At 43.3% G+C, this 23,292-nt stretch overlaps 1 long non-coding RNA gene across 1 annotated transcript; it reads left to right on the top strand.

Moving 5' to 3' along the window:
• Positions 1 to 2,198: 2,198 nt before the first annotated feature.
• LOC120999998 lies at positions 2,199 to 20,546 on the top strand. The gene is made up of 3 exons (XR_005778721.1): positions 2,199 to 2,210; positions 4,757 to 4,764; positions 20,430 to 20,546. It is a non-coding gene; the product is annotated as an uncharacterized LOC120999998 (long non-coding RNA).
• The last annotated feature ends 2,746 nt before the right edge of the window (positions 20,547 to 23,292 follow it).

The raw sequence follows: 23,292 nt of genomic DNA, 5'->3' as shown, positions 1-23,292 counted from the left end.
CCATACATTGAATTCCTTAATGCGCATCTTCCTGTCATGCTGAAGGTTATGCACAGGCAAAACTGCAGAGAATGAAACAGTTGATGCAACCTCCCGTATATCCTTTCCAAGTGTATGAAAAGCTTCTTTCACCTTCTGAAACCTCATTGCAAGCCAGATCGTTTGTCCCAAGATGGAGAATAACATCCACTTCCCTTTACTGCTTTGCTTGCCTAACTATATTTAGGATCCGTCGTCTATCCCTGCTAGCGGTAGCACCAGGGAGACATCTCATAACACCATTCTCCTCAAACTTCCCACCTCTTATGATGGAATCGCTCACCAACAGCTGCTTACTATCAATCCTCACCTTCTCCTTTTTGTCTTTGGCTAACAGAACAGAGTAAAGGGTTCTGCAGTTTGTTTTAACTGATGATCTATCCTCTGGATAGATCATCAGCATCTGACCGGCGGGGGTCCAACACCCGGGACCCCCGCAGATCAGCTTTTTGAGAAGGCTGCGGCGCTCCAGCAGCGCCGCGGCCTTCTCACTGTTTACCGCCGGCCCAGTGACGTCACAACTTGTATCAACTGGCCTGGGCGCGGCTAAGCTCTGTTCACTAGAATGGAGCTTAGCCCCGCCCAGGCCAGTTTATACTAGTCGTGACGTCACTGGGCCAGCGGTAAACAGTGAGAAGGCCGCGGCGCTGCTGGAGCGCCGCTGCCTTCTCAAAAAGCTGATCAGATGCTGGTCAGATGCTGATGATCTATCCAGAGGATAAATCATCAGTTAAAACAAACTGTAGAACCCCTTTAAGTATAAATGGCCCAGCAGATGAACTACATAAACGCGCCTATATATTAGACAGCATGTTGACAAAGAGTCTGATGCACAGTAAGTCTATGCATAACAGAACAGATTAAGAATGAATGACACAGCAGGTGAACAAGATGCACAGGGTGATTACACTGGGCTCCCATGAGGAAAATTCGTTATCACCGAAGTCCCGCAAGACTTCGGTGAATAACTTCTGGAATTAGATTTTTTCATTTGAAAACCATTTTAAAACTTGGTTTTGAAGTCGGCTGTTTTTTAAGTTTAATAATCAAATGCCAAAGTTATTCATATAAGGCTCGCAAAACTTCGGTGATAACTCATTTCGTCTTGCCAGAGCCCATACATTTTAATGCTGTACGGAGACACTACTTGCCTTGTGTCGCTGAACACTAATTGCCATGTGTCTACCTAACCCACATGACAAACAATATTAATCAAAGGATGCAGATAAGCTGAATGTGTTAAAATAATGTAGGATGTTAAATATTACTTATTACTGAATACATATGATGTATTCATATTACTGTGATAAGATGTGAGTTTTTATTCTTCAGACCTATTTTTTATCTGGTCCACGTTTGTCTCTGATGACAACACTGTAAAACCTTTAAAAAATGAATTTAAGTAAAAATAGTACAGTATGATTCCAGCTACCAAGTTTCAAAACTCTAGAGGTCCGTCATGAGTTTTGATGGTTTTAATTTTAATTTGCGTGACATTTAAATGCTTTAAAGGAATATTCCAGTCAAAAATGGAAAATGAGAAATGTTATGGTGTTCTTGCCACCTTGTAGCAATTTAGTCAGCTACATTCAAATTACCTCTTCCTATGTAGATGTGAGTGAGCGGCGCACACAGATGAGCAACTGCCTCAGTAGTAAAGATATAAAACTTGCAGTCATAAATCATTTCTTATGAAGCCTGACAAACATAAATCTTAGGAAATTACACATTAAACAAGCTCCATAGATCTGTGTTCTAATACCATACTGTCACGGTGGGATGGAGTGTGCGCAGCCCTAAGCTCCACCCACACATCTGCCCCTGCCTACTTACACGATCCGCCCTAGGCAACGGGGTACAACTAGACGGCGGTCCCTAAACTGAGTACGTGCAGGGCCTTAAAGGTAATAATACAATATGGGAGAAAACAACAAACAAAGTGACAGGCAGGCACAGGGGGGTAAAAAATACAAGGTAAATACGAGCCGAGGTCAGTAGCCAGGAGGTCACATAAATACAAAAGGAGGACGCAAGGTCGAGGTCACAAACAAAGCTGAGGTCAGAAGCCAGGAGGTAATGTCAAAACCAGGGAGGAATCAAAGTCGAGGTCAGAAAGCAAAGCCGAGGTCAAAACACACAAGGTCACAATACAGAATACGCTAATGAAGGAAGTAAGACCAATCACAGGCAACCTGTGGCATCAGGCTGCCTGTTTAAATAGCCCTGGCTGGTGAGTCACATGACGTGGCCAGCGCCACGTGATTCACAATACACAGCCCAACACAGCCGAGCACCGATCATCATTATCGGCGCTCAGCTCTCCTGCTGCTTGCCTGCTACCATGGAGACGAGGACGCAGGCTGCGTCCTCGCCCCTCTTCATGCGCAGGGTACCGGCGGTGCTGGAAAGGAAGCACGCGTCGCCGGCCCCTCGTTACAGTACCCCCCCTTCCACGAGGGGCCACCGGACCCATAATCACTGGATTTGGTTTCTCCAGGTAAGCTAGATGGAATTTCTTCACCAACCTCTTAGCATGCATCTTACTAGCTGGTACCCAAGACCTCTCCTCAGGACCAAAACCCTTCCAGTGAACCGAATATTGCAAATATTGGTGGCATTGATACCCAGATGTCCACTAAACACGGAATTATGGCACTCACCCAACAGTCAGAGATGTAAATGGCCAGAGACAAACAATTTATCTGCAGGGGATTGTACCGGAGCCAAATGTTGTCCCGCAGTTATTTCGGTCGTTAGATCGGAGGAGACCGAAGCCATAATGATGCCTGCTGGTAATATTGGTTCTGGAGGAGTATCAGGAGGTTGAAAAGCACAAAAACTTTGGGATAGAGCATCTGCATTAACATTTTTACTTCCTGGCCTGAAAGTAATACGAAAGTTAAAACGTGTAAAGAACAATGCCCACCTCGCTTGTCTGGGATTAAAAGGTTTAGCAGATTCTAAAAACAATAAATTCTTATGATCAATCAGAACAGTAACACAATGTTGGGCCCCCTCCACAAAATGGCACCATTCCTCAAAGGCCCATTTAAAAGCAAGTAACTCCCGGTTCCCAATATCGTAATTTCTCTCAGTGGAAGAGAACTTATGAGAAAAGAATGCACAGGGTCTTAGATTAGTGAGGTTTGATGACCCCTGGGAGAGTACTGCTCCTACCCCATCCTCGGAAGCATCAACCTTGACTATGAAAGGCCTCTATTGATCAAGTTGAACCAATATTAGGGCATTAACAAAACATTTCTTAAGTGTTTCGAAAGCCTTTATGGCCTCTGGTGACCAATTTACTAAATCTGCCCCCTTCCTGGTTAGGTCGGTGAGAGGTTTAGCAATAACCGAAAAAATTGTAATACATTTTTTCGATAATAATTAGAGAAGCCCAAAAAGCGTTGCAATGCTTTAAGAGAGGAGGGTCTCACCCATTCCTGGATAGCCTGTGCCTTCCCTGGATCCATCTTAAAGGACTGGGGTGTGAGAATATATCCTAAAAACAAAAACACATTTTTCACCTTTCGCGAATAGTTTATTCTTACGAAGAAACTCCAATACCTGTCTAGTGTGGATAATGTGAGAATACCAGTCAGGTGAATAAATCAGAATATCGTCCAAATAAACAATAATAAATTTACCAATAAATTGTCTGAAAATGTAATTAACAAAATTCTGGAAAACTGCAGGAGCGTTACTGAGACCAAACTCATATCCATGCTTAACTCGAATAAGATTGTATGCTCCCCTGAGATCAAGCTTAGTGAACCAGTGAGCTCCAAGAACCTTATTAAATAGGTCTGGAATCAACGGCAAGGAGTACTGATTTTGATAGTAATTTTGTTTAACTCTCTGTAATCAATACAAGGTCTCAAACCCCCATCTTTTTTCTCAACGAAGAAAAATCCTGCCCCCATAGGTAACACCGAGGGTCTAATATGACCATTTTGTAAGCTTTCCTTCAAATAATCCCTCATAGATATTCGTTCAGGGCTTGACAAGTTATAAATATGACCCTTAGGATATATGGATCCTTGAACAAGATCTATGGCACAATCGAATGGTCTATGAGAAGGAAGGCACTCAGCCTTGGACATAGAAAAAAGTCACTAATGTATGGGTGAAGAGTTTTAGACTCTGCAGTGATTCCAGCCTGAATAACAGTTAAACAATACGAGTTACATTTAGGTCCCCATTTCTCTACTTCACCCGTGGTCCAGTTAATAACTGGGTTATGAAACTGGAGCCAAGGCATGCCCAAAAATATCTCAACGGGTACATTTTTTGATATCAAGAACGAACGGATCTTAGTATGGCAAACCCCCACAGTCAAGGTTACATCCGGAGTACAAAATTCTACAGTACCGCCCACTAAAGGAGTAGAGTCGATGGCAACAATGTGGATAGGGTTAGGAAGAGATAATATGGGTAACCCGATGGAAATTGCAAAATCATGATCAATGAAATTAGAGGCGGATCCTGAATCAATAAACGCCTCCCCAGAAACCTTACAGGACCCCAAAGAAACAATCACCGGCACTAATATTTTCTTTTTTGCTACTTCTGGGAGTACCTTATCCTTCAGGACATCCGGCCTTGAAGATCTTCTGGAGGGAGAAATCTTAGGGCATTGTCGTACCCAGTGGTCGGATTCTCCGCAGTAAAAGCAGGCACCCTTTTGGCGTCTTTGATCCCTTCTAGTAATTCCGAGTTGCATGGGTTCTTCTGAAGGATTCTCCAACTTACTGGAAATGTCAGTAGTTCCTGTTGTCTTTCCCTAAAACGTTGATCCAGTCTAACAGCCAACGTCATCATCTGTTCTAAGGTGTCAGGGGAAGGATAACTGACCAACATGTCTTTTAATTTTTCAGAGAGTCCTGACCTAAACTGACACTTCAGCACTGGATCATTCCAGCCAGAGGAAACACACCACTTGGGCACAGTATTCCTCCACCGGTCTGTCCCCCTGTCTAAGAGATTTTAACTGAGACTCTGCCACAGTCAATTTATAGGGTTCGTCATACAATACACCCAAAGTTTTAAAAAACGTTTCAACAGAGCCGAGGCAAGGAGAGTCCATGGGGAGGTAGTAAGCCCATTCTTGTGGGTCCCCCTGCAGCAAAGATATAATAATGCCTACTCTTTGCTGATCGGAGCCTGAAGAATTAGGGAGTAAATAAAAATAAAGCTTACAGCTCTCCTTAAACGCCAAAAAATATTTACGATCTCCTGAAAAAAGGTCAGACAATTTAACATGGGGCTCAATATTTTGGATGGAGGAAGCCTCAATAGGTGGAGCCTGACTCAACTCCTGCTGCTGTAGCCTCTCTCCCAACTCCTGCACTATTTGAGCAAGACTGTGTACCTGATCTGTGAGGAATTGCATAGGTTCCATGGTATTTGGTATGGCCTGTGATTCTGTCACGGTGGGATGGAGTGTGTGCAGCCCTAAGCTCCACCCACACCTCTGTCCCTGCCTACTTGCACGATCCACCCTAGGCGACAGGGTACAACTAGACGGCGGTCCCTAAACTGAGTACGTGAAGGGCCTTGAAGGTAATAATACAATACGGGAGAAAACAACAAACAAAGTGACAGGCAGGCACAGGGGGGTAAAAAAATACAACAAGGTAATTACGAGCCAAGGTCAGTAGCCAGGAGGTCACATAAATACAAAAGGAGGACGCAAGGTTGAGGTCACAAACAAAGCTGAGGTCAGAAGCCAGGAGGTATCGTCAATACCAGGGAGGATTTAAAGTCGAGGTCAGAAAGAAAAGATCAAAACACACAAGGTCACAATACAGAATACGCTAGTGAAGGAAGGAAGACCAATCACAGGCAACCTGTTTAATCAGGCTGCCTGTTTAAATAGCCCTGACTGGTGAGTCACATGACGTGGCCAGCATCACGTGACTCACAATACACAGCCCAACACAGCCGAGCATCATTATCGGTGCTCAGCTCTCCTGCTGCTCGCCTGCTGCCATAGACGCAGGCTGCGCCCTTGCCCCTCTCCATGCGCAGGGCGCCGGCGGCGCTGCGAAGGAAGCAAGCGTCGCCGGCCCCTCGTTAAACATACTTTTGGGGGGGCTAGTCACCCTATAACATTAGGTGATTCTGTTTGGATATATTAATAATATATTTCTTATACTGATTCCACCAGTATCAGAAGATCATCTGATGGGCCCAGGCTTAAATACAATAGTGGGCCACTATGTGAGAAAATAAGAAAAAATAAATAAATTTCAGCAGACCTCAGATCAGACCCTCAATGTTAATCAGACTTTAGATCAGACCCCTAATCAGACCCTTAGTGTTAATGAGACCCTCAATCAGACCACCAGTGATTTTCAGATCTCAGACCCCCAGTGTGTCTCAGACTTCAGATCAGACAAAAATAAATATATCAACTCACCTCTCCTGCTCCAAATGCCACCACTGCCACCCAGGAGATCCTCTTCCTGCTGATTTGTGCTGTGACCCGACGTCACACACCGTAAGGCCACAGAGCGCACCAACGTCCTCATGATGTGTTCAGGTCACAGCGCAACTTGCCGCGCCAGCAGACAAAGACTGGGGAGTGGTGAGTACAGAGCCCTCCCAGTGATCGCTGTATTCACCACTACACTGTCCTGCTTTATTAATGACTGATTCCATAATGAAAGTCCCATTAGTATTTACCTCATAAGATGCACTGCCATTTTCCCCCCACTTTTGGGGGAAAAAGGTGCATCTTATAGGTCAAAAAATATGGTAATTACCTTATCATCAGCAATTATCTTTTCTGTATGAGGACAATTGATGGCTACTGTGATTGCTCATCTCCACAAAGATTCATTGATTCTTGGCAGCAGATCCCTGTTAACACAGCACAATCTGCTGTCCAGAAACTACAAGTTTGGTGTCTGCATCAACAGTGCTTTAATCCAATGAACAAACTCATTCATCAGTGCCACCTATACACAAGTCAATTATAGGGTATGCAAATTCCTGTGAATGCTCATTTCTGATAATTGGCCAGATTGTTGGCCTAAATAAAGGGGCCTTTGTGATAGTTAAGCTTCTTTTTTTTTTCACAGGGACAGTGTTTGGATCCAAATTTCCATTGTTATTTTGGTCTACATTCTTTACGGTAAGAGCAGTGAGACTATGGAACTCTCTGCCTGAGGAGGTGGTGATGGGGAGTACAATAAAGGAATTCAAGAGGGGCCTGGACGTATTTCTGGAGCTTAATAATATTACAGGCTATAGCTACTAGAGAGGGGTCGTTGATCCAGGGAGTTATTCTGATTGCCTGATTGGAGTCGGGAAGGAATTTTTTATTCCCCTAAAGTGGAGAAAATTGGCTTCTACCTCACAGGGTTTTTTGCCTTCCTCTGAATCAACTTGCTGGATAACAGGCCGAACTGGATGGACAAATGTCTTTTTTCGGCCTTATGTACTATGTTACTATGTTACATCCTAACTGGCTAAAATAGCACCAGGCAGGATGTGGACATTGACCTGGATGTGACCTGGTTCTAGGTCTGACAATGTTGAACGTGATGTCAAGGACCGGAAAATGCTGTAAATCACTAAAGTAGTCCTTCATCTACTGTTTATATGATTGACAGCTCTGTATCAATACAACAGTATGGACCTTTAGTGCTGTTACAGCGGGCCGGTCCCACGCTAGGGATCGCTTCTAAACGTGTTATGTGAGTTTTTAGAGTTTTTGTCTTGACGCCAGTTGCATTTCAGCAACGAGGGACTAAGTCGCCCTATGTAGAAGGTGATGGTGGAACCCACGTGTAGAAATGCCAGAGTGGTGTAAGGGCTGCCTACAGTCTCCCTTTAGATGCGGCTTTGCACTTTTCATGGTGCTCCTAAGCGTGGTCGTTAGAAGCAGTGATAATAGGGTTAACAGTTGGGGGATTTGCTGAATAAATTGAGTCCAGACTGGTATTGAAGTAGTTAACAGCTTTACTTGAATAAACTTTCATCAAGAAACAATCTTCCAACTTTATCTTGGTTATCAGCAGGTTTTGGCATTACTTTTGGCAGGCAAACACAATCAGCACTGCTACACTCTTTCAGCTCTGCAAGGGCCTGCTGCCTTCCCCAAGCAGGGGGTAGACTAGACTGACTTACACTAACTAAACTCCTCACTCTCTAGAGTGGGCTAGAATGGATAGAAGGCTCCACTCTAGGAAAACTAACTCTGCTATTATTGCCGCCATCTGCTGGTGAACCAGGCACATTACACTTTAACATAACATTACAGGGAAATATAACTATACATTGTTCAGGACATGGAAGTAAATATTTAAGATGACACAGGATCACCCTTAAAAGATAGTGGGGGCGCAAAAAGGTGGTAATGCCACTGTGGGGCATTACACTGTCATCTAGGAACTGCATCCTGTCTACTTTGCAACAGATTTTCTCTTTGTTTGTGAAGCATTTGGCATATCAGGCCTGGTGAAGTGAGGTGTGCTGCCCTCGGCTTCATCTGCATAATGCACATGTGTTTGAAGTTGCCGGCCTCATAGCTTAGATTCGCTTGGAGTTAATTAAAACCTAATTCTAAAACAGCCATTTGTGACAGGGGCATCTTTAGAAAGCTAAAACCCAGCTGCATAAAATATGCTAATGGTTTAACCACCTCCGGACCGCCTAACGCAGGATCGCGTTCCGGAGGTGGCAGCCCTGCGCAGAGTCACGCATATATGCGTCATCTCGCGATGGGCGAGATTTCCTGTGAACGCGCGCACACAGGCGCGCGCGCTCACAGGAACGGAAGGTAAGAGAGTTGATCTCCAGCCTGCCAGCGGCGATCGTTCGCTGGCAGGCTGGAGATGTGTTTTTTTTAACCCCTAACAGGTATATTAGACGCTGTTTTGATAACAGCGTCTAATATACCTGCTACCTGGTCCTCTGGTGGTCCCCTTTGTTTGGATCGACCACCAGAGGACACAGGTAGCTCAGTAAAGTCCCACCAAGCACCACTACACTACACTACACCCCCCCCCCGTCACTTATTAACCCCTTATTAGCCCCTGATCACCCCTGATCACCCCATATAGACTCCCTGATCACCCCCCTGTCATTGATCACCCCCCTGTCATTGATTACCCCCCTGTAAAGCTCCATTCAGATGTCCGCATGATTTTTACGGATCCACTGATAGATGGATCAGATCCGCAAAACGCATCCGGACGTCTGAATGAAGCCTTACAGGGGCGTGATCAATGACTGTGGTTATCACCCCATATAGACTCCCTGATCACCCCCCCTGTCATTGATTACACCCCTGTCATTGATCAACCCCCTGTAAAGCTCCATTCAGACGTCCGCATGATTTTTACGGATGCACTGATAGATGGATCCGATCCTCAAAACGCATCCGGACGTCTGAATGAAGCCTTACAGGGGCGTGATCAATGACTGTGGTGATCACCCCATATAGACTCCCTGATCACCCCCCTGTAAAGCTCCATTCAGATGTCCGCATGATTTTTACGGATGCACTGATAGATGGATCCGATCCGCAAAACGCATCCGGACGTCTGAATGAAGCCTTACAGGGGCATGATCAATGACTGTGGTGATCACCCCATATAGACTCCCTGATCACCCCCCTGTCATTGATCACCCCCCTGTAAAGCTCCATTCAGATGTCCGCATGATTTTTACGGATGCACTGATAGATGGATCCGATCCGCAAAACGCATCCGGACGTCTGAATGAAGCCTTACAGGGGCATGATCAATGACTGTGGTGATCACCCCATATAGACTCCCTGATCACCCCCCTGTCATTGATCACCCCCCTGTAAAGCTCCATTCAGATGTCCGCATGATTTTTACGGATGCACTGATAGATGGATCCGATCCGCAAAACGCATCCGGACGTCTGAATGAAGCCTTACAGGGGCATGATCAATGACTGTGGTGATCACCCCATATAGACTCCCTGATCACCCCCCTGTCATTGATTACCCCCCTGTAAAGCTCCATTCAGATGTCCGCATGATTTTTACGGATGCACTGATAGATGGATCGGATCCGCAAAACGCATCCGGACGTCTGAATGAAGCCTTACAGGGGCATGATCAATGACTGTGGTGATCACCCCATATAGACTCCCTGATCACCCCCCTGTCATTGATCAACCCCCCTGTCATTGATCACCCCCCCTGTCATTGATCACCCCCCTGTCATTGATCCCCCCCTCTGTAAGGCTCCATTCAGATATTTTTTTGGCCCAAGTTAGCAGAATTTTTTTTTTTTTTTCTTACAAAGTCTCATATTCCACTAACTTGTGTCAAAAAATAAAATCTCACATGAACTCACCATACCCCTCACGGAATCCAAATGCGTAAAATTTTTTAGACATTTATATTTCAGACTTCTTCTCACGCTTTAGGGCCCCTAGAATGCCAGGGCAGTATAAATACCCCACATGTGACCCCATTTCGGAAAGAAGACACCCCCAGGTATTCCGTGAGGGGCATATTGAGTCCATGAAAGATTGAATTTTTTGTCCCAAGTTAGCGGAACGGGAGACTTTGTGAGAAAAAAATTAAAAATATCAATTTCCGCTAACTTGTGCCAAAAAAAAAAAATTTCTATGAACTCGCCATGCCCCTCATTGAATACCTTGGGGTGTCTTCTTTCCAAAATGGGGTCACATGTGGGGTATTTATACTGCTCTGGCATTCTAGGGGCCCCAAAGCGTGAGAAGAAGTCTGGTATCCAAATGTCTAAAAATGCCCTCCTAAAAGGAATTTGGGCACCTTTGCGCATCTAGGCTGCAAAAAAGTGTCACACATCTGGTATCGCCGTACTCAGGAGAAGTTGGGGAATGTGTTTTGGGGTGTCATTTTACATATACCCATGCTGGGTGAGAGAAATATCTTGGTCAAATGCCAACTTTGTATAAAAAAATGGGAAAAGTTGTCTTTTGCCAAGATATTTCTCTCACCCAGCAAGGGTATATGTAAAATGACACCCCAAAACACATTCCCCAACTTCTCCTGAATACGGCGATACCACATGTGTGACACTTTTTTGCAGCCTAGGTGGGCAAAGGGGCCCATATTCCAAAGAGCACCTTTAGGATTTCACAGGTCATTTACCTACTTACCACACATTAGGGCCCCTGGAAAATGCCAGGGCAGTATAACTACCCCACAAGTGACCCCATTTTGGAAAGAAGACACCCCAAGGTATTCCGTGAGGGGCATGGCGAGTTCCTAGAATTTTTTATTTTTTGTCACAAGTTAGTGGAAAATGCTTATTTTTTTTTTTATTTTTTTTTTCATACAAAGTCTCATATTCCACTAACTTGTGACAAAAAATAAAAAGTTCCATGAACTCACTATGCCCATCAGCGAATACCTTGGGGTCTCTTCTTTCCAAAATGGGGTCACTTGTGGGGTAGTTATACTGCCCTGGCATTCTAGGGGCCCAAATGTGTGGTAAGGAGTTTGAAATCAAATTCTGTAAAAAATGACCTGTGAAATCCGAAAGGTGCTCTTTTGAATATGGGCCCCTTTGCCCACCTAGGCTGCAAAAAAGTGTCACACATCTGGTATCTCCGTAATCGGGAGAAGTTGGGGAATGTGTTTTGGGGTGTCATTTTACATATACCCATGCTGGGTGAGAGAAATATCTTGGCAAAAGACAACTTTTCCCATTTTTTTTATACAAAGTTGGCATTTGACCAAGATATTTATCTCACCCAGCATGGGTATATGTAAAAAGACACCCCAAAACACATTCCTCAACTTCTCCTGAATACAGAGATACCAGATGTGTGACACTTTTTTGCAGCCTAGGTGGGCAAAGGGGCCCACATTCCAAAGAGCACCTTTCGGATTTCACAGGTCATTTACCTACTTACCACACATTTGGGCCCCTAGAATGCCAGGGCAGTATAACTACCCCACAAGTGACCCCATTTTGGAAAGAAGAGACCCCAAGGTATTCGCTGATGGGCATAGTGAGTTCATGGAAGTTTTTATTTTTTGTCACAAGTTTGTGGAATATGAGACTTTGTATGAAAAAAAAAATTAAAAAACAAATCATCATTTTCCACTAACTTGTGACAAAAAATAAAAAATTCTAGGAACTCGCCATGCCCCTCACGGAATACCTTGGGGTGTCTTCTTTCCAAAATGGGGTCACTTGTGGGGTAGTTATACTGCCCTGGTATTCTAGGGGCCCAAATGTGTGGTAAGGAGTTTGAAATCAAATTCAGGAAAAAATGAGGAGTGAAATCCGAAAGGTGCTCTTTGGAATATGGGCCCCTTTGCCCACCTAGGCTGCAAAAAAGTGTCACACATCTGGTATCCCCGTACTCAGGAGAAGTTGAGGAATGTGTTTTGGGGTGTCTTTTTACATATACCCATGCTGGGTGAGATAAATATCTTGGTCAAATGACAACTTTGTATAAAAAAATGGGAAAAGTTGTCTTTTGCCAAGATATTTCTCTCACCCAGCATGGGTATATATAAAATGACACCCCAAAACACATTCCCCACCTTCTCCTGAGTACGGAGATACCAGATGTGTGACACTTTTTTGCAGCCTAGGTGGGCAAAGGGGCCCATATTCCAAAGAGCACCTTTCGGATTTCACAGGTCATTTTTTACAGAATTTGATTTCAAACTCCTTACCACACATTTGGGCCCCTAGAATGCCAGGGCAGTATAACTACCCCACAAGTGACCCCATTTTGGAAAGAAGAGACCCCAAGGTATTCGCTGATGGGCATAGTGAGTTCATAAAACTTTTTATTTTTTGTCACAAGTTAGTGGAATATGAGACTTTGTAAGAAAAAAAAAAAAAAAAAAAAAATCATAATTTTCCGCTAACTTGTGACAAAAAATAAAAAGTTCTATGAACTCACTATGCCCATCAGCGAATACCTTAGGGTGTGTACTTTCAGAAATGGGGTCATTTGTGGGGTGTTTGTACTGTCTGGGCATTGTAGAACCTCAGGAAACATGACAGGTGCTCAGAAAGTCAGAGCTGCTTCAAAAAGCGGAAATTCACATTTTTGTACCATAGTTTGTAAACGCTATAACTTTTACCCAAACCATTTTTTTTTTACCCAAACATTTTTTTTTTATCAAAGACATGTAGAACTATAAATTTAGAGCAAAATTTCTATATGGATGTCGTTTTTTTTTGCAAAATTTTACTACTGAAAGTGAAAAATGTCATTTTTTTGCAAAAAAATCGTTAAATTTCGATTAATAACAAAAAAAGTAAAAATGTCAGCAGCAATGAAATACCACCAAATGAAAGCTCTATTAGTGAGAAGAAAAGGAGGTAAAATTCATTTGGGTGGTAAGTTGCATGACCGAGCAATAAACGGTGAAAGTAGTGTAGGTCAGAAGTGTAAAAAGTGGCCTGGTCTTTCAGGGTGTTTAAGCACTGGGGGCTGAGGTGGTTAATAGCCCCAAAAGTACAGGTTACCTCTAAACCTAGCACAACATTAATAAGAATGAGTCAGTTTTGTTCTCTGGAGAGGGGTGAAGAAGGTGGAGGCAAAATACATGCATCTCTAAAATGGTGTTAATTACCTTGTTTCTTTTTTTTTTTTTACTTTATTTTAACTTTTTTTTTATAAAATATTTTTTTCTTTATTTTTCTTTTAAAATATACTAGATGCATTTTATGATCTAATCAAGGAGCTTTAGTTCCATCAGGCTACTGAGTTAACAAATTCAGTTCTTTTTCAGTTTATCTACAGTACATGTGAGCAGCCTTGCAGGGAGCAGTGACCCAGCTGATGCTTTTGTAGCATTGGGACCAACAAGCAGCAAATCTCCTTCTGCAGTGACCAAGCAGAGTGGTAATACTTCATGTGGCAAGTGACGTGCTAACTGAGGCTTGAAAAAAGCAGAACCAACTGAGCAGTAATGTTGAGCGCGAATATTCGTATTACAAATTTTTATTGCGAATATCGGCACTTCGAGAATTTGCGAATATTTAGAATATAGTGCTATATATTCGTAATGACAAATATTCTTATTTTTTTTTTGTACACAGTACACATCATGTGATCATCCCTCCCTTCTTCTAGCTTGTGGGCCAATGAGAAGGCTTTGTCACAGCTTAGCAACATCCCTAGCAACCAATAGAAAAGTTACCTACCCCTTCACTATATAAATTAAGACACTCCCCAGCAGGCCCACTTTGTGGAGTTTCATGTGAGAGAGAGAGGAGCTTGAATACTGTGCTGCGCTTTTTCAAATTACATTCCAAATCGCATATAAATATTCCCTATAGTTAGTGTTAGATAGTAATAGGGAATTGTGTAGCTGAATAGCTGATAGGGTCCAGTGCAGGGTGAAGTGTAGGTTATAGAGTTAGTTAGCTGAAATATATAATCCAGATAGTTAGTGTTAGATAGTGTAGGTTATAGTGTATGCCAGGAAAATAACTGTGCATGTGATAGATTTCTCTGCTGTCCATACATATGTCACGGCCTTTGGTTTGCGCTGTGACACTGTTGCCACACTTGCGGTTGCCCGCAGCAACGTGTTGCTGTGAGAGCATGCGGTGGCAGTGTCTCGGCCTTCTGGGTGATTGCCGTGACATGGTTGCCATGCATGCTGTTGCCGGTGGTTACGTGTTTGGCATGCTTGTGTGTGCACTTCCCCTTTAAGTTGTAGCCTCCCTCTGTCTGGTGCTGTAAGGGTTAACTCCCTTACTGGGTGTGGTCACTTGGCTTATTTCTTCTGTGGTTTCCTGGCTGGAGTCAGTTGTGCTCTGCTCCAGTCCAGGGTGTTCCATCTTCCAGTGAGGGCCACCCTTGTGGTCATCAATGTTATCCCGGTGTCTCCTTCCCTTCCTGTCCTTATTTCTATGGAGTGGGTTATGTTCAGGGTGTTGGTATGTTTAGTTTGGTGTTTCATGTCTAGTGGTGTTTGGTGTCCAGCATGTTTGGCTAGACATTCCCCTGTCTTATGTTTATTGCAACTATGGGGTACTGTGTGGTTTGTGGTCAAGATTTTTATGTGAAGTCCTTAAACAACAACCATATGAGGCATTGTGAAGGGTTGACTCTTATTTGCCTTAGGGGCAATTTGCTTAACCTGAGGCAGTAACCTTTCTGAATGCAAGATTTTATCTAGACATCTGACGTAATCTTTGGACAATATGAGAAAAGGTTTAGTAATCTTGCTCCACAGGAAGCCTAGCATCCTAAATTTGATGTTTTCCTGTTTCAAACTTCTACTTTCTAGTGCTTGTAGAGCCTGAGCACTTAGAAATAAATCTCCTGTATCTGTCCCCTCTGAACCCCTCTTAGGTTATCTTTGTAATGATAATGACAAGAATGATTCTAGAGGTACCGTATTTTTCGCCCCATAAGACGCACTTTCCCCCCCCAAAAGTGGGGGGGAAATGCCCCAGCGTCTTATGGGGCGAATGCTGCCATTTTACATCGCAGTCTGCGATGCGGCAGCATAGCAGACTGCGATGTATCAGCTGGACGGGGGAGAGAGGAGGGGCCAGTGTCATGCAAATGTGGCGGGGCCGGTGCAGTCACAGTACTCCGGCCCCACCGCTCACTCACTGCTTTATTGCCTAAACATTTTATAATAGTAGCTTTCATTGAAGTTCCGATCCCCAGCCCCATTTGCATGACACCGGCCCCTCCCACAGGTTTAGCTCCCGTATATTAGGGCATCTGTGGATGCCACTATTATGGGGTGGGGGATATGTGGATGGTACTGTTATGGGGGGGAGATCTGTGGATAGCACTGTTATGGGGGGGGTGATCTGTGGATGGCACTGTTATGGGGGGGTGATCTGTGGATGCCACTATTATGGGGTGGGGAATATGTGGATGGCACTGTTATGGGGTGGGGAATCTGTGGGAGACACATATATAGCAGTGCCATCCACAGATCCACCCCCCATAACAGTGCCATCCACAGATCCACCCCCCATAACAGTGCCATCCACAGATCCCCCCCATAACAGTGCCATCCACAGATCACCCCCCATAACAGTGCCACCCACAGATCACCCCCCATAACAGTGCCATCCACAGATCCACCCCCCATAACAGTGCCATCCACAGATCCCCCCATAACAGTGCCATCCACAGATCACCCCCCATAACAGTGCCATCCACAGATCACCCCCATAACAGTTCCACCCACAGATCACCCCCCCATAACAGTGCCATCCACAGATCCCCCATAGTAGTGTCATGCACAGACCACCATTAGTTCAAAACCCACCAAAAGCACACCTTTTGGTTAAAAATATATTTTTTCTTATTTTCCTCCTTAAAAACCTAGGTGCGTCTTATGGGCCGGTGTGTCTTATAGGGCAAAAAATACGGTATATTGCAGAAATGAGACCGCTTTGTAATAAATATTGACTCTAAATAGTATTAATTTGGGGACAAAACATCCTAGATAAAATGGTAAGGAACAAATGATGCTTAACCAGAATGTCCCTCTGCACTCTGAGACTGTCTATGGGGATCACATGAAACTCAGAGGCACATTTAGGGCCCAGTCACACTGAAGTATTTTTTTATTTTGGCAGCTGTATCCCATTTTGTGGATCCGATGTGGACTCATTTATTTCAAATGGGACCAGAAGATCTGCACAGCACATAGTGTGCCATCAACATCCACACTTCTGTTCCATGGCCCCACAAATAAAATGTCCTAATCTTGTCTGTTTTTCAGACATGAATAGGCATTTCCATCATAGGGAAAGATGTTCCGATCTGCAAATGCAGAATGCACACTGCTGGCATCTGTGTTTTGCAGATCTGCAATTTGTGGTCTGCAAAAATGGATATGGTTGTGTAAATGGACCCCAAATCTTAGTAAGTGACTAATAAAACCTTCCTGGAGAAGATAACCTTTATGTCCCCAGACAATTGAAGCCAAAACTGCTTTGCACTCTGCCATAGCCAAGGAATAACTATGTTTCATCATGGAATCATTCTTCCTGTCCATAGGGTCCCTAAACAGGGAATAACATACTGCCAGAAAAAAAGTTTTCCTAGCCAGACTGGCCACTGGGATATTTAGCTTGGGGGAAGGGGGTTGGGGGCATTTTCCCGCTGAGATTGCAGGATCTGTAACATACACTGCTATAATCTATCTCCCACATCATGTTCCCTATATGGCTGGGACCACACTCCTGCCATACATCCCTTTAATATAGGATGATCAGGCAACACCCTAGTGGATATTTTTTAAATCCATCCTTTTTGGGCTCATGCTCTCTAGATACAACCATTTAAAGTTCAGTCTGCACAGCTTTTAATGTTGAAGATAAATGAAGGTACGCCATCAATAAGAAACAAACATCTTCAGAATCTCCCTGAATAAGATTTGTTTTTCCACTGAAATACGTCACTAAAGATTTTACCGCATAAAACTGCAGCGCTGAACAAAATTAGTTTTTACACCAAAATAAGTCACAAAATATTTTAGCGCATATAATGGAGCACAGAGATGGAGGGTGTTCTGATCCTCTCCCCCCCCCCCACTATACAAACGTCTCAGAAATGAACCGCTGCTTCTGACAGCAGCTCCTGGGATGCCGGATGATCCCAGGTATGTGCCTAATCTATCCATGAGACAGATAACAGCCAGCATTCCTTACAATGGCAGCCTTGTGCACTAAGAGATATTCCACACCAGCTCTCATCTGACTGATAGTGCACAAGGCTGCCATCGTAAGGTATTCTGGCTGTTATCTGTCTCATGGATAGATTGGGCACATACCTGGCTTTTGGCATATAGCTTTTGTGTGGTTGTCTATTGTATGTCGTATGTAATAGGAGTCTAAGATGCATCCAGCCATCCTCATAATGCTGTTTCCAAACCATTTTGATGGGGTTTGCATCAATTTCTAACCTTTTATTATGAACCAGACACCCTTCAGAGCAGGGGGTGCCTGGTTGTCTCCCATTGACTTTCATTATACTCGGGTGCTCGGCCGAGCACACGAATATAGCAATGTGTTTGGGCCAAACACCGAATACTTTGGTGCTTGCTCATCACTACCGCCAACGTGAACTGAGAATGTATTTTTCTGTTTGTACTGAAATAGGCCACTAAACGCTTTCAACACATATAACCGCCGCCGACGTAAACTGAGAATGTAATTTTCTTTTTGTACTGAAATACAAAATAACACATATAACCGCCGCACTGACTGCTGCCGCCGCTACTTCCGTGAGCCCCTGCACCACAACTTCCTAGGTAGGTAGGCTGCTGTGAAGCAGGTGCTCTACCCAAGGCACGTTTGGCTCCCAACCTCCCACTGCTGTCACACTGCTGACTCCCAGCCATGCTTTCAACACATATAACTGCCAACATGAACTGAGAATATATTTTTCTTTTTGTACTGAAATAGACCAGTAAACACTTCCAGCAGAAATAAATGCACCAGTGAAGTGCGTATATATTTTTCTTTTTTTACTGTAATAAGGCCCTATACGCTTTCAACAGAAATAACTGCAGAAGGGAACTGAGGATATATTTTTCTTGTTGGACTGAAATAGGCCACTGTATGCTTTGACCAGAAAAAACTTAAAAAGTGAAGTGCGTATATATTAATCTTGTAGTACTGAAATACGACCCTATACGCTTTGATCAGAAAAACTTAGAATGAAGTGCAAGTGTGTATATATTTTTATTGTTGTACAGAAATACGCCCCTATATGCTTTCAACAGAAATGACTGCAGAAGTGAACTGAGAATATATTTTTCTTCTCGTACTGAATAAGATCCTAAGATACAGTATAAGCCACTAAAGGCTTTTCAACATAACACTTGCAGCCCAATAACAAAAAGCTGGAATAACAGAGCTGTATAATGACTATTTGGATTCCCAAATAATCGTTCCCTGCACTTGTAAATCACTTTCCTATCAATGTCCCTAGCGCCCTATTACGTCTCTTCCTGCACTAAGATGCTGTGAAATGATTCCTATCCTTTCCCTGCACTTATAAATCGTTTTTTCTTTTTTTTCCACAATCGTTTTTCCACTTGCTGTCCCTAGCGCCTTCACACGTCTGTCCCTGCACTCTGAACGCTGGAAAATGGCAGAATCTAAAATGGCTGCCGTATTTATAGGGCTGTGACATCATAGGGCAGGCTGGCTGGTGATTGGCTGCATGCAGGCATGTCAATCTGGGTGATCCCGCCTTCTCAGAGTCCCTATCCCCATGTCCTCAGTCCCCACACATGTAGCTGCCATTTTAGGAAAATTGCGCTTCATTGCCACGAAGCGCAAGGAAATTCGCATTTGTTGCAAATCAAATTTTTCCTGAAATTCGAATCGAATTCCACTTCGTCAGCTTTGATTCACTCATCTCTAGTTTTGACCGCTGAGATCTAAACCATTCCCCAACCTCTGCACTATGTCTGCTCTGGAAACCTTCAGCTCAGGGCCAATGGTGCAGACATCTACTACATTGTCTTAAGGAACAGGCTGTCCGCGGTTGATGCACATACGATGATTAGCTTTATGGATTCTTTGCAAAGTTCTGTATCTGTAACATATTAATTCGCTCACACATACATCACCAGCTACCTATGGCCAATTCCCAGGATCCTTAAAACGGCTGTGATTCCACTGCTGCAGCAATATCTTGCCCCTGTACAGAGCTATACTTCTTCATTGAGATCTGCTCCAAAATGGCTGCCTCCTGAGATCGAGACACTGCCTACAGGTAATAACTCTGTGCTTGTAACAGCTAAACCAGCACTTCTCACAGGGACATGATTGATACTCTGCAGGGAACACTTGCTGCATATGAGAAGCTCACCAGGAGCACTCCAGGATAACTCTCAGCTCAGTCATTCCATGGAATACCTGATGGGGAAAAATAAAATCTGGAAAACACTTCCAGCACATTATATCATGCATGTAGCTCTATAAAACACTCCTAACACATCATATCATGCATGTAACTCTGGTTACATGCACTCCCAGGTTTGTAATGTTATGCTTTCACCGCTTAGCTTTGTTGCCAACCAGAATTTAACTTTTTCTGGACAACATATCCCAAAATCACAGAGAGTCAACATTTTTTATGGACAAATTGGAAAACCATAATGGATTATAAATATTATAAGAGATACATGTCTATAACTCAATATACATATCATAATATAACTGATTACCAACATTTACTGTGAGCTGTAAAAGGATGATAATTATCACCAAAATAATATAGTCAAGTACAATCAGCCTAAAAAAAAAAATCACTGAAAAAAAGCAACCTATTTTTACAGACTTTACAGAAATTTCTGGACGGTTGGAACCCCTGCCGCTTAACTAGAAAGTCACAGCAGCAGGAGCCTCTGTATGTGTGAGCCTCTTCACTGTCCTAGACAAAAGAAAAAAACACGTCTGCCTAGTGGGTGTGCACTCTTTTATAGGGAGAGTTAATTAGTCTGATTTACTAATGATTTGTCTTCTGTCCTAGACGGGAGGAGCAAGACATTAACCCTTTGTAGTTGATGCCTGAAGGACGATAAGGAAGGAAAGATTCTTAATATTTTGTGATTATTTTACATATTAATAGTTTATTATTTTTGTTTAAAAAAAACCCACTATCCTGAGTGATATCTAGAAGTTATTTCTCTATTTCGTTTGCTTTGTGATATTCTAAAAGTACAAGGAAAAATCTGCCAATTCTCTCCCTCTGTATAGAAAGTGATAAGCAACAAACCTATTTTTTCCTTCTGATAAAAAGGATATTCCTGGGTCTACATGTTGTCATTTTGTTCCCCTTCTTTGTTCCTTCTGAAGTATTCAATTACATTTCTTATCTTTATTTCCAGACATTATAACTATACTGCGGTGTAAAAAGTGGCTTTTAAAATCTGCCGTCTTGAAAGCTAGATGCCAAGAGAAGCTACTTAAAAAATAGCTTAAAGCGTAACTGACTGAATTGGCTGGCCATATTGAAAATTATTTTGCAGGACGGCAGGCGGGTGTTACTCTTTTTTTCCTTTCTTCTTTTTTTTGTTTCCCTAATAGTCTTATCGCTCTTCCTCTGAGTTATATAGCCTCAGGGCTTCTTTTTGTGTTATTGTTAACCATCCAAATTTGATCTGTGATTGAGAGTTAATCCTTGAGATTATTAGAATTCGGTGGCAATCATGGATGACATACTTGTTTGCTTCAAATGCTATTATGACATGGTACTGTATGTCATAGATAGGGATTTTCAGTACTGGTAAAGCTGGGGAGCTCTCGTCCTAAGATTTTAGATTAGGCTAGGCAGGACCAAGAGTCATGGTGAGGAGTAACTGCAGGCTCCTCTGAATCCTGACCACAAGTGATGGAGAGCCGAGCTAAAAAATAAAATATATAGACATGGAAAATAAATGATCTAAAGCGACTTTAGAGGCGACCTCCTAACATAAATTCCATCAAGGCGAATAAAGTATATCACCAAACAAAAACCAAAAGGCAGGTGGATTTATGTTATGGAGGCAGAATACATGGGTGATTTAACCCTTATCTTTGCCCATAGAGTCCTGCCGTACCTAGAATTTTAAAGTTTTCCTTTGTTCTCCCGTTTTATATTATTCTTAATAGGAAAAATAAATGTTATATTTTAATTTGACCGGAAACTGGAGTTTACTAGTCTAGGAAACTAGGCTATTTGAATTATACAGTACTGGTAAAGTCACATCCTTAATAGAGATGGATTTACCATCCACTGTTCAGCCTAGTATTCTGCCCAAGGTGGATAAGGCTATGGCAGAAGTTCCCATACAGTCAGAGCCGAGCTCCTCTTCATCACTGTACAGGAGACCAATGCAGTGCTTAGGCTAGGCTGCCGCTAAAAAGGCAGCGTCCTAGCTTGAATCTCATTAAACTCATTAGCCATAAAAAGTATTGGTTATAACTAATAGGTTAAAGTAATCTGTCACCAAAGAATGTTAGCCTAGACACATAGCCGTAGTTCACTTGATTAAAATGCTGGGTTTCTTTTGTCAATCCTCCATTCCTGAGTTATGATACTTGTTCTTAATATGCAAATTAGGCCTTTAGTGCAATGACAGTGTCACCATTGCTCCTGTTGCACTGAAGCTCTGCTCATTTCATGGCCAGCCCCTTCTGGCTGCTTTGCCACTGTCATGTCAATCAAAGCAGTGAGGCAGGGGCTGGTCACGGAAAGCAGTGGAGCATAGGTGCAACAAGATGATGGAAGCCTCATTGCAAGGAACAGGGTCTGTGCAGGAGAAAAAGCACAGTCTAGGTAGGACTGAACCTGGTTGTTCAGGAGGTATATATTCATTTGCTTATGTACGTCAGCTTGGTGCAGCACTTGAGAAGATTTTTTCGTCATGTTCATCAAACTGAATTGACTGTTGCTGGTGCTGTTGTGTCTTCTGTTACTTGTCATAGCAGAGATGGTGGGAAGTTGTGACTCAGTAGGGGCGGAGAAAGTCTATTGAGAAGGAGGTGGATAAGCATCTGGTGTGGGAACCAGACTGACAAAAACATAGAGGTGTCAATAGGACTTGACCTTGTTGCTGTGTTGCCACTGCCACGTAAAACATTGATCCAATAGGCTATGAAAGACATGCACTGTTCTTGCCCATAGCAGCTGTCCCAGTTGTCATACTGGTGTGCACCTTGCCACACAGAAACAGTAGCAATGAGCAGTCCATGTTTTCTACCACATGAAAGCAAAAGGCATGGATGGCATTTTGGGAGAAATAATGGCAGCTTCCAGTCTCAGTTCGCTAAATGCAGCTTAATCCACTATGTGGTACGGAGGCAACTGCACTGCCATCAACTTGGCCAGGTAGGAGTTCAGCTTTACCACCATAATGCTGGGCATTTATAGTTTTTTTCCTGGCCACTCATTCCATTATGGATAAAAGACGATGGAGCAAAAAACCAGGAGTGATGGCAATGACAATTACATTGTACTGCTTGTGGATGCAGTCTGACTGCCACAAAGAAGACCGGGACAAGGAGTACAGTCTTGTTTCAGTTACTGGCCAGTTTTATTTTGGCAATGGATCTAGTGATGCCACCTCATGTACTGAAACAGAGCCGTACTACTGATCTTTGAATGCCCATGGCAGATCTTGGGCCATGGGCATTGTTGGCTGGCACTGTGGCGAAAAACTGCCATATGGTAGACTGGCCCAGGTCTGGCAGGTTTTTAGCCTGTGCCCATTGTATCAGCGGCATCACCACTTTCCTAGCAGATCTGGCCCTGGCAATTTTTATG

The sequence above is a fragment of the Bufo bufo genome, chromosome 4, assembly GCF_905171765.1.
Source record: "Bufo bufo chromosome 4, aBufBuf1.1, whole genome shotgun sequence".
In the NCBI taxonomy this organism is placed as follows: Eukaryota; Metazoa; Chordata; class Amphibia; order Anura; family Bufonidae; genus Bufo; species Bufo bufo.
This window is presented reverse-complemented; position numbering and strand designations above follow the sequence as displayed.